Below are 20,771 nucleotides of genomic sequence, written 5' to 3' on the forward strand. Positions count from 1 at the left end.
ATGCTTCTGTACAAGAGTGTATAAGTGAATGCAGTATAACTGTCCACATTATTTTATTCAGTTTGTACATTATGTAACTAATTGTATGTTATTATTCTGTATGTTGTACAACATCAAAGCAACTAAGATTGGACATTGACGAGGCGGTCGATGATATACTGCCAGTAGGAATTGCCCAGAAATTCCGGGAGCGAGTATCAGAGGCCGGGACTAGTACAGCTTCGGAAGAGACTGAGGATAGGAAACCAAGGGTAGGAACGTCGACCATCTGTATTGCCGACGAACCCCTACCGAGTTTCTGAATGGTATAAAGAGTTTAACTCCACGGCAGAAGGAAACTGTCACGGAAATTGTACATGAGTCTAAGAGTGAATGCAATATTTGAACATTATTTACCTATTTCTATGCATTATTTATCATGTTTTATGCATCATTAGATTGCTGTAGTACATGAGTCTAAGAATGAATGCAATATTTGTATGTTCATTAATTGAGTGATTCTGTACATTATTTTGCTATTTGAATGCATTATTTATCTTATTTTATGCATCACGTGGTTGTTGTTGTACATACTAGACCCTAGCCCTAGGCTTGTTAAACCCTTAGGGAAAACAAGAAACGTGCGCCAAACATCGAAACACGACATAACTTAAATTAAACGCGTCAGTATAAATGTTCATTACATATCACAAATAATGCATTACAGAAACTAAACTACGCATTATACTATACTAAAATGTACATTATGTATGTCTGTTTTAAAAAATACCTACGTGTTATGCATGTGCAACCCGAGATGAATTATTGCAACTCGTGTATTTGGACACCGTAGCCTCTGGGCTTGTTAAACCCTTAGGGAAAATAAGAAACGTGCGCCAAACATCAAAACACGACACACCTTAAATGAAACGGGGTAGGATAAACGTTCATTATATATCACAAATAATGCATTACAGAAACTAAAACTACGCATTACACTACATAATATGTACATTATGTATATCTGTTTTAAAAATTGCCTACGCGTTATGCATGTGCAATCCCAAACGAATTACTGCATTATTTATACATTATTTACCTATTTCTATGCATTATTTATCATGTTTAATGCATCATTAGATTGTTGTTGTACATAAGTCTAAGAATGAATGCAATATTTGTATGTTCAATAATTGAGTGATTATGTACATTATTTTGCTATTTGAATGCATTATTTATCTTATTTATGCATCACGTGGTTGCTGTTGTACATACTAGGCCCTAGCCCTAGGCTTGTTAAACCCTTAGGGAAAACAAGAAACGAGCGCCAAACATCGAAACACGACACAACTTAAATTAAACGCGTCAGTATAAATGTTCATTACATATCCCAAATAATGCATTACAGAAACTAAACTACGCATTATACTATACTAAAATGTACATTATGTATGTCTGTTTTAAAAAATACCTACGCGTTATGCATGTGCAACCCGAGATGAATTACTGCAACTCGTGTATTTGGACACCGTAGCCTCTGGGCTTGTTAAACCCTTAGGGAAAACAAGAAACGTGCGCCAAACATCAAAACACGACACACCTTAAATGAAACGGGGTAGGATAAATGTTCATTACATATCACAAATAATGCATTACAGAAACTAAAACTACGCATTACACTACATAATATGTACATTATGTATATCTGTTTTAAAAATTGCCTACGCGTTATGCATGTGAAACCCCAAACGAATTACTGCAGCTCGTGTATTTGGACAACATTTTTTAGACTTAGAACATACTACACCCTAGACCCTAGGCTTGTTAAACCCTTAGGGAAAACAAGAAACGTGCGCCAAACATCGAAACACAGCACAACTTAAATTAAACACGTCAGTATAAATGTTCATTACATATCACACATAATGCATTACAGAAACTAAACTACGCATTATACAATACTAAAATGAACATTATGTATATCCGTTTTAAAATATACCTACGCGTTATGCATGTGAAACCCCAAACGAATTACTCCAGCTCGTGTATATGGACAACATTTTTTAGACTTAGAACATACTACACCCTAGCCCCTAGGCATGTCAAACCCTTAGGAAAAACAAGAAACGTTCGCCAAACAACGACACACGGCACAACTTAAATTAAACGGGTCAGGATAAATGTTCATTACATATCACAAATAATGCATTATAGAATCTAAACTACGCATTATACTATACAAAATATACATTATGTCCAACCCAGACGAATTACTGTAGCTCGTGTATTGGACAACGTTTTTTAGACTTAGAACATACTACACCCTAGCCCCTAGGCTTGTTAAACCCTTAGGGAAAACAAGAAACGTGCGCCAAACATCGAAACACGGCACAACTTAAATTAAACGCGTCAGTATAAATGTTCATTACATATCCCAAATAATGCATTACAGAAACTAAACTACGCATTATACTATACTAAAATGTGCATTATGTATGTCTGTTTTAAAAAATACCTACGCGTTATGCATGTGCAACCCGAGATGAATTACTGCAACTCGTGTATTTGGACACCGTAGCCTCTGGGCTTGTTAAACCCTTAGTGAAAACAAGAAACGTGCGCCAAACATCAAAACACGACACACCTTAAATGAAACGGGGTAGGATAAATGTTCATTACATATCACAAATAATGCATTACAGAAACTAAAACTACGCATTACACTACATAATATGTACATTATGTATATCTGTTTTAAAAATTGCCTACGCGTTATGCATGTGAAACCCCAAACGAATTACTGCAGCTCGTGTATTTGGACAACGTTTTTTAGACTTAGAACATACTACACCCTAGACCCTAGGCTTGTTAAACCCTTAGGGAAAATAAGAAACGTGCGCCAAACATCGAAACACAGCACAACTTAAATTAAACACGTCAGTATAAATGTTCATTACATATCACACATAATTCATTACAGAAACTAAACTACGCATTATACTATACTAAAATGTACATTATGTATATCTGTTTTAAAATATACCTACGCGTTATGCATGTGCAACCCCAAACGAATTACTCCAGCTCGTGTATTTGGACAACATTTTTTAGACTTAGAACATACTACACCCTAGCCCCTAGGCTTGTCAAACCCTTAGGAAAAACAAGAAACGTTCGCCAAACAACGACACACGACACAACTTAAATTAAACGGGTCAGGATAAATGTTCATTACATATCACAAATAATGCATTATAGAATCTAAACTACGCATTATACTATACAAAATATACATTATGTCCAACCCCAGACGAATTACTGTAGCTCGTGTATTGGACAACGTTTTTTAGACTTAGAACATACTACACCCTAGCCCCTAGGCTTGTTAAACCCTTAGGGAAAACAAGAAACGTGCGCCAAACATCGAAACACGACACAACTTAAATTAAACGCGTCAGTATAATTGTTCATTACATATCCCAAATAATGCATTACAGAAACTAAACTACGCATTATACTATACTAAAATGTACATTATGTATGTCTGTTTTAAAAAATACATACGCGTTATGCATGTGCAACCCGAGATGAATTACTGCAACTCGTGTATTTGGACACCGTAGCCTCTGGGCTTGTTAAACCCTTAGGGAAAACAAGAAACGTGCGCCAAATATCAAAACACGACACACCTTAAATGAAACGTGGTAGGATAAATGTTCATTACATATCACAAATAATGCATTACAGAAACTAAAACTACGCATTACACTACATAATATGTACATTATGTATATCTGTTTTAAAAATTGCCTACGCGTTATGCATGTGAAACCCCAAACGAATTACTGCAGCTCGTGTATTTGGACAACGTTTTTTAGACTTAGAACATACTACACCCTAGACCCTAGGCTTGTTAAACCCTTAGGGAAAACAAGAAACGTGCGCCAAACATCGAAACACAGCACAACTTAAATTAAACACGTCAGTATAAATGTTCATTACATATCACACATAATGCATTACAGAAACTAAACTACGCATTATACTATACTAAAATGTACATTATGTATATCTATTTTAAAATATACCTACGCGTTATGCATGTGCAACCCCAAACGAATTACTCCAGCTCGTGTATTTGGACAACATTTTTTAGACTTAGAACATACTACACCCTAGCCCCTAGGCTTGTCAAACCCTTAGGAAAAACAAGAAACGTTCGCCAAACAACGACACACGGCACAACTTAAATTAAACGGGTCAGGATAAATGTTCATTACATATCACAAATAATGCATAATAGAATCTAAACTACGCATTATACTATACAAAATATACATTATGTCCAACCCCAGACGAATTACTGTAGCTCGTGTATTGGACAACGTTTTTTAGACTTAGAACATACTACACCCTAGCCCCTAGGCTTGTTAAACCCTTAGGGAAAACAAGAAACGTGCGCCAAACATCGAAACACAGCACAACTTAAATTAAACGCGTCAGTATAAATGTTCATTACATATCCCAAATAATGCATTACAGAAACTAAACTACGCATTATACTATACTAAAATGTACATTATGTATGTCTGTTTTAAAAAATACCTACGCGTTATGCATGTGCAACCCGAGATGAATTACTGCAACTCGTGTATTTGGACACCGTAGCCTCTGGGCTTGTTAAACCCTTAGGGAAAACAAGAAACGTGCGCCAAACATCAAAACACGACACACCTTAAATGAAACGGGGTAGGATAAATGTTCGTTACATATCACAAATAATGCATTACAGAAACTAAAACTACGCATTACACTACATAATATGTACATTATGTATATCTGTTTTAAAAATTGCCTACGCGTTATGCATGTGAAACCCCAAACGAATTACTGCAGCTCGTGTATTTGGACAACGTTTTTTAGACTTAGAACATACTACACCCTAGACCCTAGGCTTGTTAAACCCTTAGGGAAAACAAGAAACGTGCGCCAAACATCGAAACACAGCACAACTTAAATTAAACACGTCAGTATAAATGTTCATTACATATCACACATAATGCATTACAGAAACTAAACTACGCATTATACTATACTAAAATGTACATTATGTATATCTGTTTTAAAATATACCTACGCGTTATGCATGTGCAACCCCAAACGAATTACTCTAGCTCGTGTATTTGGACAACATTTTTTAGACTTAGAACATACTACACCCTAGCCCCTAGGCTTGTCAAACCCTTAGGAAAAACAAGAAACGTTCGCCAAACAACGACACACGGCACAACTTAAATTAAACGGGTCAGGATAAATGTTCATTACATATCACAAATAATGCATTATAGAATCTAAACTACACATTATACTATACAAAATATACATTATGTCCAACCCCAGACGAATTATTGTAGCTCGTGTATTGGACAACGTTTTTTAGACTTAGAACATACTACACCCTAGCCCCTAGGCTAGTTAAACCCTTAGGGAAAACAAGAAACGTGCGCCAAATATCGAAACACGACACAACTTAAATTAAACGCGTCAGTATAAATGTGCATTACATATCTCAAATAATGCATTACAGAAACTAAACTACGCATTATACTATACAATATGCACATTATGTGTACATTATGTGGATCGACGACCGAGTTCACGTTCACCAGCACTTCAAAGTCCCCGAGTTGAACCATTCAACTCACCAGCGCAAGCTCTTCTACCGCCGCGTTTCTCTCTACCTCACCTCCCTCCCGTCGCTCGAGGACTCCGATTTCACCAACCTCTCATCCGGTAAAAAATCAAACGACATCGTTTTATCGCTCGACGACAATCAGACGATCCACGACGATTTCCTCGGCGCAAGAGTCTTGTGGCTAAATCGGTGCAACCCCAGACGAATTTCCTGCTAAACAAAGTTTGGGATCGGCGACTGATCGGATGAACGATTATTCCAAAAATAGGTAATTATAATAACAAATCAATTTAATAATCAATACAGGAACAAATAAAAATACCTTCTTCCATTGTTGAATAAATAGAAAACAAAACACGAATGCTACAAGAACAACGCTTTTTTAAGAGAAAAAAAAACGTAAGAATTTTCTTTCTAATGTCTTCAACAGAGAATGTTTTCAACGGAGAAGAATGAATTATAGTTTTGGAGAGGGAAGAAAGATTCGATTAATTCCTCCATTATTGAGAGAAAAACGATTGCTAGTACGCTGGCAAGACTCGATTGTAATACCGAGGATGCGGCAATGGAGATGCGATAATCGAAACGTGTGAAATAGCAAAAGAAAAAAATGCAGAGATGGATTACAGGGAGAATTCCGTCTGGAACGTGTGAGAATAAAAAAAACAGCAAGATCTTCAATGAAGGAAATTATGGAAGTTTCCATAACCACCATTTTAGTGATTACCTATTTTAGCCTTTTTCGGATTTTAATGGAATAAAATGTAATGGTTAAAGCCAATATTTGCCAATATTTTAGGCCATAGGATGGAGAAAATAAACGGCTGAGATCAAGAAGGAAAAAGGAGGAAATATGGAAGAAGGAAATGAATATCTCCATATATATATATATATATATATATATATATATATAGGTTAGTGATCAATGTATAACTAATTTTAAGTGTATAACTAGAGAAAAAATCTTAGCCACACATCTTATTACCCCAAATTAATCTTATGGCTTAAATAATCTTGCGGATTTTTATAAAAAATAATAGCCCAAGGGCATTTTTGGAATACAATATATCAACGAGAATTCAGCGCAATATATCAACGTGAATTCAACGCTGATTTCTCCCAATTTCAAAGCGCGATTTCATACAAATTTTGTATTTCACGGCGAATCAGGCAATTCTGGAGGCTTTCGCCGGCTCAAAATCGGTGTATTTAGTTTCGCCGCCAGCGGAGTAAAAATTTGCTTGAAGAGTTTTGATATATTTTTTTAAATGTTAGTTTTGATTTGGTAGTGGGAATTCTTTTGTGAATACAATTGGGATTGAATGGTGGTGGTATTGATTCTTTAGTTCGCTGAATTAGAAAGTGATGAAATGTTCAATAGCCCTCCTGCTGCAGAAGACAGTTGTGAATCTGTCTCAGACGAGGAGTAGAAATATGTAATGGAAAATGTAATGGAAAATGTTTGAGCTTTGGAGATTGAGTATTTTAGAAATTTTGAAAGATCTTAAAATTGGGATAACTCTATAAAATATGGATTAATTCCCACATCATAGCATGATTTTACTTCACTCTTATTTTCAAAACACATCACTCTTAACATGATTTTACTTCACTTCTGTTTACAAAACACATCACTCTTATTACGATTTTACTTCACTGTTATTTACAAAACACATCACTCTTATTATGATTTTACTTCACTCTTGTTTACAAAACACATCACTCTTATTACGATTTTACTTCACTGTTATTTACAAAACACATCACTCTTATTATGATTTTACTTCACTCTTGTTTACAAAACACATCACTCTTAGCATGATTTTACTTCACTGTTATTTACAAAACACATCACTCTTATTATAATTTTACTTCACTCTTGTTTACAAAACACATCACTCTTAGCATGATTTTACTTCACTCTTGTTTACAAAACACATCACTCTTATTATGATTTTACTTCACTCTTGTTTACAAAACACATCACTATTAGCATGATTTTACTTCACTCTTGTTAACAAAACACATCACTCTTAGCATGATTTTACTTCACTATTGTTAACAAAACACATCACTATTAGAAATATTTAGATAGAAATTAAAGAGTATAAGAAAAGATCGTCTATATATAATTATGAAAATGGCCGTTTTATATTTTTACTTTAATGGCAATAATTAAATTCATGAACATTTTACAATTTTTATAATTAAATGATTAACGGTGTTATAATATTTGATTAAATCTTACAAATAAAATATAGGGAGCATGAAAATTTATTTAGTAATGTGATGTGGGCATGCAGATGAGGCGAATCCCATTCAACCAACAGATCGGCAACTTCGAGAACTTTCTCGACCAGTTGACAGTCAAATTCCCCTGCCGCGAAGCCTGTCTCGCCGACGGCTGCGAGGATCTCTCCTCCACCACCACTCTCGAGATGTTCAACAACTTCCTCCATGCCCTTGACCTCTTCCACCGCCCGGTCGAGGACATCCTACAGCAAGGCGACCCCGACTGCCTTCTTCTCTTGCGCCGATCATCACAGGCGCGATCGGCATCCAGGGATCCTTCTGCTCTTATTTCCAACTTTTGTAAATGACTATTTTGCCCCAGCCTTATTATAGTGAACCAATTCAGCCCTTAATTTTCTTGATCATATGTTGAATGTCAGCCCTTGATTTTTTGATCTTGTGGCTATTATTTGTTCTCTAGTTATTTGGTTAAGAGGTGTTTGCCATAGATCGCTACCCTATATATATATATATATATATATATATATATATATATAGGGCAAATGCCCACTAACTACATAACTAGAGAACAAATCACAGCCACAAGATTAAGAAAATCAAGAGCTAGTATTAACCCATGTAATTTTAGAATTTAAAGGAGAAATTAGTTCCCTTTCTTACAAATTTACTCCACAATAACCAAGCGGGGTATAATGGTCATTGACAGCCAAAATAAGGTTACGTCATTGCAAATTCAATTTATTTGAAAGAAACCGCGTCGCATCTTCTCCTTTTCTTCTCTTCTCCTCTTCCCTCTTCTCCAAAATCAATTAGTATCACATAAAATGGTGGTGAATTAGTAGTTGGAATCCGACGGCCAAGCGTAGCTTGCGATGGCATTTAAAGTGGTGGAGGTGCTGCTGTTGTTTCTTGGTGTATCCCACCAGCTTCCGTTTCCTGCCTCCAACTCATCTGCCATCACTTTTTACTCTTTTTATTTTCTCCTATTTATTCAAACGGAAATCACACCGCATCATGCTATTTATACATCTACTTATCAATTTCAACAAATAAATATCACAAATTCTGATTGACTTTTTATCCAAGTGATTTGTCATCTTCAAAACAATTTCCCTTCTTAGTCAATCATATACTGTAGTATTATTTAAATATTAATACTATCATTCAACAAGAATTTGTGCAAATCTAGTCATTATCGTATTAATATGAAACAGATTAAACACAAATATGACATACTGTGTTAGTTATATTACTATGATTTATACAAACATTTAACAACAGTGAAGTAAAATCATGCTGTTAGTTATATTACTATGATTTATACAAACATTTAATAATAGTGAAGTAAAATCATGCTAATAGTGATGTGTTTTATTAACAACAGTGAAGTAAAATCATTTGTAAACAATAGTGAAGTAAGATCATGCTAAGAGTGATGTGTTTTGTAAACAACAGTAAAGTAAAATGATGCTAAGAGTGATGTGTTTTGTAAACAACAGTGAAGTAAAATGATGCTAAAAGTGATGTGTTTTGTAAACAACAGTGAAGTAAAATAATGCTAAGAGTGATGTGTTTTGTAAACAACAATGAGGTAAAATCATGCTAAGAGTGATATGTTTCTTAACAACATTGAAGTAAACGCCAAAATCCATTTGAAACGATTTCTATCGAGTGAGTAAGAGCCCATGTTTGTTGTATGCGAAGAGAGCCTATAAAAGGAACCTAATTTTGTTCACAAAAATCCCAAACAAACGGCCTTTTGGCTTTTATATCATCACACCTCCCTAAATATTCCTATATAAATCTCCTAAAATACAAAAATATTGAAGAGCATTACAACATTTTCATGCAAAATGAGCACGATAACTAGCGAAGCATCCCATTCCCTCCCCCAACGCAATTACAATCACCCAAACAGGTCTCTCATCTTCGACGCAACGCTGCTAAAACACCAATCCAACATCCATCCCCAAATCATCTGGCCCGATAACGACCGCCCTAACCCCCCGCTCGAGCTCGACGTCCCGCTCGTTGACCTCCGTGGCTTCCTCTCCAGTGACCCCTCTGCCTCCGAGCGGGCGTCGCACCTCATCGTCGAGGCCTGCCGCAAGCACGGATCCTTCCTCGTCGTCAACCACGGCGTCGACGCGGATCTCATCGACGATGAGCACCATTACATGAATCGCTTCTTCGAGTAGCCTCTTCATGAGAAGCAGGGAGCTCTGGGGAAGCAATGCGAGCATTGCAGCTACGCCAGCAGCTGCACCGTTCATCTCCAACGACGTCTCTGCCGCCGCCGCAGCCGCGGTCGCCGCCGCATTTGTACAAGAAGCGGAGGGACGGAGCCAGTGTTCAGATGCTCGAGAGGGAGATTGCCATTTTAGACATGAGTTTTTTTTCCCAAAATATCCCCATGCAATTTTTATTAATAGAAAATGAATACTTAATTTAGTCATTATTAAATTAAGATAATGAGTGGCTGAGATTTGTTCTCTAGTTATACACTTAAAATTAGTTATACCTTAATAACTAACATATATAAGTTATACCTTAATCACTAACCTATATATATATGAATATGTAATTTGAGTAGATATAATATGCATTGATTAGTTATACCTTAATCACTAACCTATATAGATATGAATATTTAATTTGAGTAGATATAATATGCATTGATTCGATAAGTACTAAACATAAAAATAATTACTATTAGAAAGAAAATAAAAACATGAATGGAAATAGTCGGTTTTGCCTAATCTATTATTTATATATTTTAAAGTTAATCTCTTCTCATATAGACACATGCAGGCAACGTGTCAATTTGTAAAATGCCACTTGGGTAAATCAGCTTACATGATGCTAGTAAATAAATTTTTAAAAAAAAGATCTCCTCGTAAGGCTAGGGATAATTTACACACATTAGTAACAAAAATATTCAAAGGATGGGTGGTCGGACTTTACGTTTAAAGAGGAGCAATGACTATAGATTGTAGAGTGGAATTGGGCGTTCAGACAGATTATATGTATCGGGTTCATGTGAGTATAAATTACACTTTTAATTTTACAAGGGTTATATGGTTAATTGGAGTGAATATTTGGATTATGTGGTGGAATATGATATAAATATATGATTGTTATAATGGATATATTTGTATATTGTATTGAAATTATTTGGTGGAATATGAAATAGATATGTTATTGATGCAATGAATAGATTTTTCATATAATTTTAGAATTATTTGAATCATTTGATTAAATAGGATATGTGATGGTCTTGCCCTGGATCTGGAATCACAGTGGACATATTGGGATCATCGGGTCAAATCATAATGGGACCTTCGGGTCAATCATATTGGGACCTACGGGTCAAATCATATTGGGACCTTCGGGTCAAATCATATTGGGACCTACGGGTTAAATCATAGTGGGACCTACGGGTCAAATCATAGTGGGACCTTCAGGTTAAATCATATTGGCATATTGGAAATCTTAGGCAGATAAGAGACTTGTTCCGTCACAGAATAATAAAAAGGAACACTGTGGCATATGCAATGTGAAATTATTTACTCCCTTCGTCCCTCAGTAGCAGAGGCGTTTCATTTTGAACACTCGTTTTCGAAAAATTATAATAAATAGTTAAAGTGGAGAGAAAGTAAAGTAAAAAAGAGAATAATATAGTCTCTATATTATTCTTTCTCTTATTTTATATTTTCTCTATTATAATTATTTATTATCATTTTTTCGAAACGAGTGCTGAAAATGAAACGCCTCTACTGCAGAGGGACGGAGGGAGTATAATATTTAATGCTTATGGTTATATGTATTGGTGAAAGAATATCCTTGATATTTGTGTGATGTGGAATTACAGGTATAGTTTATGTACATCGAGTTGCGGCTCATATAAACTACTAATATTTTTCTGGAGTAAGATATCAGTGATGTGTTGGATGTCGTGAGCTATAAAACTCCACGTATTATCAGGGTCAGCGGCTAACACATTTTGGCAATTTTCTTCTCATCGTCATTTTGCAAATAGAAAAATGTAGAGCATATTATAGAATTATAAGAGGGGCTGAGATGTGACATGTGCGGTGCTTGGCTTCCGAAGAAATTCGTCGTTGAAGGCTGTCCGGACGCCTTTGCAGAAGTTCATCAAATATAGTCTCCCAGTGTTGTCCCCAATGTGCAGGTACTCGTCGAAAAAATCCGTCGTTTGTCCAGTAGCAAGCTGACGGATTGTTGCAGTACATTTCTGGAACGTCGTGAGACTGGGACGACCTTCTTGGAAGTACTCTTCCCGGGCCGCCAATGTATTTGCGATATGCTGAAATAGCTGCCGCCGCATGCGGAAACGACTACGGAAGTAGGTATCTCCCCATACCGGGTTCTCACAAAAGTAATCTCATACCAACCTTGTGGCGGTTTCCTCCCGGTCACGATGGATGTATTTCCGGGGTCGCTTTTGACGCGCCGCGGCTTCCTCCTCCTCCCTACGTCAATCTACTTCTAGCGATTCTTCCATCATTCGACGCATTTGCTCAAATGGATCCATGAATGGATTAAATTTGGGAGAAGAATAATGTTTTGAGATGAAGAATGTAGAGTGTTTGAGTGAGAATAGAGAGTTTTTTTTATGGTGGATGATTTGTGGGAATGATTTGATATTTATAAAAGTGATTGGGGGCTTAAAAAATAGAAAAAAAATTAAAATATTGAAAAAAACGGCTAGTATTTTTGGGATAATTTTTTTTTGATTTTTTTCAGAATTTTTAAAAACAAATAAATAAAACATTTTTTCAACGGATATAAACAACGTCCAATCGCGCGCCGGCGAGTGAGCGTGACGACCGCGCTGGAGCTCGCCACGTGGCCAACGCGCGTGGCTAGCCAGCTAGCCAACATGCTCTCGGCGGAGGGATACGGGACGAGACGGAGTGGCCGCATCGAGGCGAGACCGAGCTGGCAACAAGCCAGCGCTGCGGATGCCTGATTTCTAGGCCTTGGTTACTGGTCAGTATAACGTGCATAATTGGAATATATCTGCAAAACAGTTGCTAAAGTGTGCAGGGAAAGGGTTCTAGTCAATATGAAAAGGCTCGGACAACTCAGGAGAAAAGGGCGTCAGAATGTTGCCATACTGACCAGTATGCATGCCAAAAAAAAGGGCTCGAGATGGAGAAGAAGGATTGCTGGGAAGAAGAGCCACAAGTAAGGGCAAAAGGGTCATTTCGCGAAGAGAGTCTACCCTAAAAATCAAGGGTAGGCCTCCATATAAAAGGGAGCCGATTGGAGAGAGAGATAATCATCAACCTTAGGAAAACATTCTTAGTTAGAGTAGTTCTCTCTCTCGGCAGATCAGTTCCTTCAGCATTGTCCTTCATATTCTCGTTCCTCGCCACAACCATGATCACCTGAGAGTTCCATCAGTTCATCGGAGTTCCGCATTCTCTCGTTCCAGCTAGTGTGATCGTAGTGTCAGCAGTTTCATCGCCCGGAGTGGCAAAACAATCTTACTTGCTTTCGTAGTTAATCTTACTTGTTTTTCTTACGTTGGATCTGTTGCGTTTTTCAATACTTTATGACTTCGAAGTATTTTGGTTGAGATCCGAACGTTTTTATGTTATGAAGTTGTTTTTGTGCATCGGTTCTTGTTTGATTCAGTTTCTTTCTGCCTAGATAGCTTAGATCTAACTGTTTCGGTAATTTCCAAGTTTTGCAAGCATGTTTACATCTCCGAATTGATAGATCTGAGTTCATGAGTTTAGATAGCTGCTAGATTCTAGATCTGAAATAGTTAAGTGTGGAAGCCTAGCTTACGTGATTTCTGTCACCTTGTATGTCACCTAGTAAGCGTAATGTCAATTTCGTTAGTTCAATCTTTTGACTTGAAGTTTAAATTGTTAGATCTGTGTTTCCGAAGTTGTTAATCTGCAGTTCTTGTCCATTAATCTGGGTTTGTTGATCTGATCCAATTCATGTCGATGTAGATAACATCTCCATCCAAGTTTGGGACCACTTTTGCTTTTTAACTACTTTTTGCTTTGTCCTTTACTTTTCAGCTGGTACTTTTCAGATCTGTAGGCCTAGTCACTTAACTACCATTTTTTCTCTGATATTCCGTTTAGCCTTTTATAGTAATCCCGTACCTTCCACATATTTTCAGAGACATAATGTTCCCCCACTCTCACGTACACAGTCGCTTATCAATCATCATTCACCCCTCCTAGTCAGTAGAGTACCATCTTAAATTCTTGCCTAGTTAGAATCTCAACCCAAAGTGTGGTAGCTAACCAACCTTTCCAGAATATCACCACAATTACCAAAGCGCATTCATCTCTGTAGGATTCGACCCTTACATCCACTATACTAGTCAGTAGAAGTGGGTTGAGGAATTATTGATAGCCAGGTTCAGGATTAGCTGGGATTTTCTATCCTGGTCAGTAGGATACATCCTTTGCTTGACGCGACACCTGCAACACCTTGGCTCTTTCAAATGGCGCCGTTGTCGGGGATGAATGGCTTTATTAACTGTTATTGTGTGTGATACTTTGGCATATATATTGTTCATAATTTTTTTTTCCTTTCTTTTTCTTTCAATTTATGAGAAGCAGCTCGGCTCCTGACCAGTGGAGATCGAAAATACTTCCGTGAGGGACTATACTCGTGACCACTCATTCTGGCCTGTCGACAGCCCTGTCTGACCTAGGCACGAGTAGTGACGAAGAGCAAGCCACCATAGAAGGAGAAACACCAGAACAGGTGCTACAATTGGAGGGTAACCCGAGGAGAATGGCTGCCCATGTAGATGACGACCCAGAGATAGGGACGCTGAACGCGCATACCGAAGGGAAACCGCCGCAGGCTATAGTCGTCACCCTAGGACAGACGGCTTGTAATGTGAAGCCTCATGTTATTGCAATTCTGCCACGTATTGTGGAAAGAGCTATGAAGGCCCCCCTACGAATTCCTTCATGAGTTCTGTAAGATTTGTAGGGCACAGAGAAGGCCGGCGAGGGCAGTCGAGGATGACAATAGATTGAAGGCTCTGCCGTTCGTCCTAAAAGGGGAGGCCAACACATGGTTCATGCGCCTGCCACCCGACTCCATTGAGAGTTGGGCCGATTTCAAGTCAGCCTTTTTAGGTGAATTTTTTCCGTCATCTAAGACGAGGGCGCTGAAGAGAGAGATAACCAGTGTGAAGCAAGGTTACGATGAACCCTTGAGTGATTATTGGGCGAAGTATATGAGTCTTTTGGATGCATGTCCGAACCATCGTATGGCCGCTATAGAGATACATCATACCTTTTATGAAGGGATGAACAAGGCAACAAAAGACTTGGCAAACTCGTCGTCAGGAGTAAGTTTCACACAACTGAGGAACACTTGTGTGAAGTGATTTTCACCTCCAGAAAAATTGATTGGGAAGAAGTGATGAAGCTTACTGGCCAGGATGTGACAGAAAAAGGAAAAGAAAAAGTAGGACAGGAGCCATGGTATGCGGACCTCGCCAACTACTTAGTTTCAGGAGAGCTTCCAGAAGTGCCGAACGTCACCAAAGCTCAAAAAATGAAGATTAAAAGTGAAGCAAAATAATACTTTTGGGACAACCCATACCTTTGGAGGGCAGGAGCCGATCAAGTGATAAGAAGATGTGTTCCTAATTGGGAGCAGAGGGACGTGCTAATACATTGCCACTCCTTGGCATGTGGAGGACATTTCGGTCCCAAGAAGACGGCAAGGAAGATTCTGGACAGCGGTTTTTATTGGCCAACCCTCAACAGAGATGCCTACGAATTCTGTAGAAGTTGTGAGCGTTGTCAACTGACCGGTGGGATCTCTGCACGAGATAAAATGCCACAAGTCCCGGTCATTATTTGTGAGCTGTTCGACATATGGGGGATGGACTTCATGGGTCCTTTTCCCTCGTCTTATGGGAACTTGTATATCTTAGTCGTAGTTGACTACGTCTCCAAGTGGGTAGAAGCCAAGGCCACAAGTACGTGTGAGGCGAAGGAGGTAGCCAAGTTTCTCAAGAGTAACATTTACAGTCGGTTCGGAGTACCAAGGGCCATCATATCCGATCAGGGAACCCATTTCTGTAACCGCACTATCGAAGCCTTGATGAAGAAGTACAGTGTGCACCACAGTTTATCTAGCCCCTACCACCCTCAAGCAAACGGTCAAGCGGAGATCTCTAACCGAGAGATAAAGAAGATTCTGGAGAAAACAGTCAACCCTACTAGGAAGGACTGGAGTGTAAGGTTAGAAGATGCTCTGTGGGCGTATCGGACAGCCTACAAAACTCCCATAGGAATGTCCCCGTATCAGATCATTTTTAGAAAGATGTACCATTTTTCAGTGGGGATCGAGCACCGAGCATACTGGGCAGTACAGAAAGTTAATATGAATGCTAGGGCCTGTGAAGAGGAAAGGAAGCTGCAGCTACACGAGTTGGAGAAACTTAGATTAGAGTCGTTCGATTCAGCCATGTGGTATAAGGAGAGAACCGAATTGTGGCACGACAGAAATCTAAGGACCAAGGACCTCCATGTTTGCCAGAAAGTACTACTCTTCCAGTCGAGATTGAAGCTAATGCCTGGAAAGCTCAAGTCGAAGTGGGCAGGACCTTATGTCATAACCGCACTCCGTTCTAATGGAACAGTAGAGATTTCAGGGAGTATTCCTAACTCTGAACCTTTTATCGTAAATGGACATAGGATGAAAGTGTTTAGGGAGAATAGTGATGTGGGTGTAGTGGATGAGATCCAACTGCAACCACATGTTAAGGTTGCATACTGACCGGTAGGATAGGAATTTGGAGTTCCACTGGCTAGCTTCCTTTAGCATGATTTGCATACGTTGGCCAAGTAGAATTCCAAATTTCCTAAGGGAAGATGTAAATATTGTAAATACGTGGTAGTCAATTTAATTTCTTTTCATGCAAGTTAATCTTTAAAAAAACCCAAAAATATTTTTCGGACCTCAAATATTTAATTGGGATTATGTACTGACCGCCAGACTGCCATTTTGGTGAAACTCCCAATTTTATTTAAGTGTTTTTTTTACTTTGTTACTAATCAGGGAAATTATAGGGGGAAAATCATTAAGGGACGAAATTTGAATTGGGGTTTGTTGGAGCTTTGCAGGCGAACGGCGACTAGGAGGGTGCGTGTGCAGAGAAAGGACAGGCGACGTCCAATCAGGGAGCAGCACTCTCAACCGCCTCCCACGCGAATCGACGCCAACCAGAAAACCGCTCATAGCCGGTTACAAACCCTCAACTACCCATTCTACTCTCATATTCCAACCATTCCCCCTTCATCTCACAAAAACCCTCACCTGCGAATTCTCTCTTCCAAAATTTTTTTTTCCGCCGTCATCCGCAGAAACTAACACCGCATTACCACCAGAAACCACCGATTTTAGCCATGGGAAAAAAGAAATGGGCAAAGAAACAAACCGGTGCGAAAACCCCTTCAACCCGCAGGGAAGAAACCCTAGAATCGCATCTGCCACCGGAAGAACGGCCGCCGAACCCGCAACCGCAGGAGCCGAACCCTCAGGCTCTGGTGATGTTTTCTTTGGACATAATGGCGGAGTTCCTTCGACAACAAGACCCGCATAGAGACTGGGCGGCTGAGTTGGCAAATTTTAGCGGAATCGGTAGACAAGGGGGCGTGACCGGAGAAACCCCAGCAGTACCTGCAGTAGAACCGAATATGCAACCCACAGTACAACCACCCACTTCCATTCTGACCTCCTCGACAACCCATCCAGAACGGGAATCTCCCTCGGCGGCCACACCATCAGAGCCCTCGGAACCCTTCCCGACTCAAGAACAAAGCAACTCGATGGAAGTTGACCCCATTTCCACCTATTACGACTCTGACTCAGGGGAACGTGAAGAGAGGAGAAGAAAGGAACTGATGAGCCGGGAGGGAGGAGATGAACCAGAAAGAACGCCGTTAGCGGAGACCAATCCCCAGGAGATCGCAAGGGAAGAAATAGATCTGAATGAAACGGCCTGGAAGCAAGGCCTCATGACTGATGAGGAATTTGAAGCGCTTTTAAGCGAAGTGACTAGGATGGATGATGACACTGCCACGATGGCTGAGGGTCTGGACCTTGCATTGGGGGCAGTAGGAAAGAGTGAGGAAACCGGAGTAGGGAACACCTCAGAACGCCTATCTAACCAGCCAGTAGACCGGTTGGAAGAGGGACATACTAGAGCTGAAGAAACAGAGTCAACAACTCCCCAGAAAGGGGCGGGGGAAAATGATGTGCAGATTGAGGAAGAGGAAACAGCAGCAAGAACAGAGGTACCGGTACCAGTGGCACCGCTAGTGTTAAAACCGAAGGCCGTCAAGCGGAAGTTAGTGTTGAAGAACGACCCCAAGGCAGTACGACCAAAACCGAAGAGAGTATCGCAGAGATGCCTAGGAAAATGGGCATCTAGCAAGGCGAGGGCAAACACAACAGAAGATTCAGTGGAGATTTTAAGCGAAGTGGAACGGACCACCCCCACAAAACCTGGGGAGGAGTCCTTATCCGCTACTGACTTGGAGCATACTGCGATGGAAACCGAAGTGGTCTCCCCAATGCCGAGTGACCAGGGAGATGAGACTGAGCAGATGGCTGAGGGTCTGGACCTCGCACTTGAGTCAGTAGGTCATGTCGAGCAAAGAGACGATCGTACACGTATCCGCATAGAGACCCGCCCTACTGCCAAGGACCAGCCTTCGACACAAGCTGGAAAGAAACCGGAAGGCAAGCCTGATAGTGACGAGGACAGGTACCAAGAGGAGAGGAAACGAAAGGGGAAAGCTCCTGTCAAGAGAAAGCCAAGCACCAAGAGACAGTGCACAAGCAACATAGGCATCGTTATCACAGATCCAGCTCAGAGAACCACACCGCATCACCATGAAGCAAGCGACAGTGACTATGTCGTTAGTGAAGAGTCTGACTCCGACAGTAACATTTCTTTGGAGGATGAGGAGTGCAGAGAACAACAGCTCACGCACAATCACCAGGAGCTAATACATCCCCCAGCAGAGAGATTGAGGTACAAGCTCTGGACAGTGGAGCTCATTGATGAGCTGCTGGAGGAGATGAAGCTGTTCGACTAAAAAAAGCTACAAGATACTTTCAAGGATAAGGATGACGGGAGTAAGCAAGTTAAGTGTGGTAAGGTACTTCATTTTCCTTCTCTCGATGAGTTAGATGCCCGTGAATCTTTTCTGTCTTATGTTTGTGCATTGGGTTTCGAGTGGTTGTTGGAGAATAGGGATCCGAATATTCCTGTTAAGCTAGCGAAAGAGTTCTTTACTACATTCAGATTTAGAGTAACCACAGACTTGGACGAGGATTCTATAAGTTTCAGGTTGTTCGGAGGGGAGATAAGCATGAGTTTGATAGAGTGGACAGTGAGATTGGGAATGTGTAGTCTGGAGGAGGCCATAGGGCCAGAATGGAGGAGCAGGGAATGGGGGATTCCCCGTAGGCACGTAGACTTTGAGCCCCAAGAGGCATGGGAAGAGTTAACTCACAGGGCCGCCGGCCAGTTCGCCTCCACTATCTCTCGCTCCATCCATTTCAACAATCCAATCTTACGTCTAGTACAACTCCACCTGGATTTCAACTTGCTTGGACAATCGAATTCGGCCGTCCGAACATCCATGACAGAGCTATACCTCCTTTGGTGCGCCAAGCGTGGGAGGAAAATACATCTGGAGAAACTCCTCTCTCTGCCATATCTTGGGCATTTTTGTCAGAAACAACATCATCATCTCATTGCCACCCATCCTTACCATGGTGGACCCCCCTGGTCTGTTTGATACACCATTCTTTGTCCGAACGAATACTGTTTACATGAGGCAGGGAGTACCGCGTTTCTACGCGATGGGGGAAGAAGCTATTCCGGCTGGGAGAGTTGCAGCGAGCCAGGGAACACAGGCTCAAACGCAGAGGCAAGAGAGATTGGAGAGGGCAGTGGCGGAACTAGCGGAAGAAAGTATGCGAGCTAGGGCGGAGTTGAACCACCTGACGAATGTAATGGAAGGAATTCTGAATGAGTGGGAACAGGGAAGCTAGTACGAGAAGCTGGAACGAGTGGCCACGGAGGCCAAACTGATGAACCAAGAGTACCAGAGAAGGAAGTGACCGAGACAGAGGAGGAAGCTACCGAGGGACAGGCAGAATCCGAAGGAAGTGAGTCCGAGTCCGAGAGAGAAGAGTCTGAAGAACCACCTGCACCAACCCCTGCACCGCGAAGGAGCAGGAGGAACAAGTGACCACCACACCCCCCTGACAAGTTAGTTTTTCTTTTCTTTTTCAGTTTTAGTTTTTCTTAATTTGTTTTTTTTAGGTAGCATAATGTGTGTAAACCATATTCATAATACTTAGACTATTATATAGTCTAAGTGTGAGAAGTACGGGGTTTACTATTTTGGCGCATGTGTTTATGTTTATGTGTTTTTTTAGTGCATGTTAATTCACACTTAGCCTACTGCGTAGCCTAAGTGTGAGGAGTTTTGTATATATAATTGTGTCTGTTGGGTTCTGTTAGGTTTTAATTCTCCCACTTAGCCTATTATATAGTCTAAGTGTGAGAAGTTTTTAGAAACAACATGTGTTTTCTTGTTTGGTTTGTCTGTGTGTCAGCCATACTGGCCATTACCTTTTCCACAGCCTTATCTGAGGGCAGACACTTGTGAAGTGAGATGGGGGATGCAACGGCCAGTATGACATGTATATATGTGTAGTCTGTGTTTAGTGTTTGTGTTAGTGTCTTTCTAGTTCTAGTTTTTTTTCTTATGCGTGTTGATTGGGCTTAAAACTCAAC

This window comes from Salvia splendens, chromosome 12 (assembly GCF_004379255.2).
Source record: "Salvia splendens isolate huo1 chromosome 12, SspV2, whole genome shotgun sequence".
NCBI classification, from domain to species: Eukaryota; Viridiplantae; Streptophyta; class Magnoliopsida; order Lamiales; family Lamiaceae; genus Salvia; species Salvia splendens.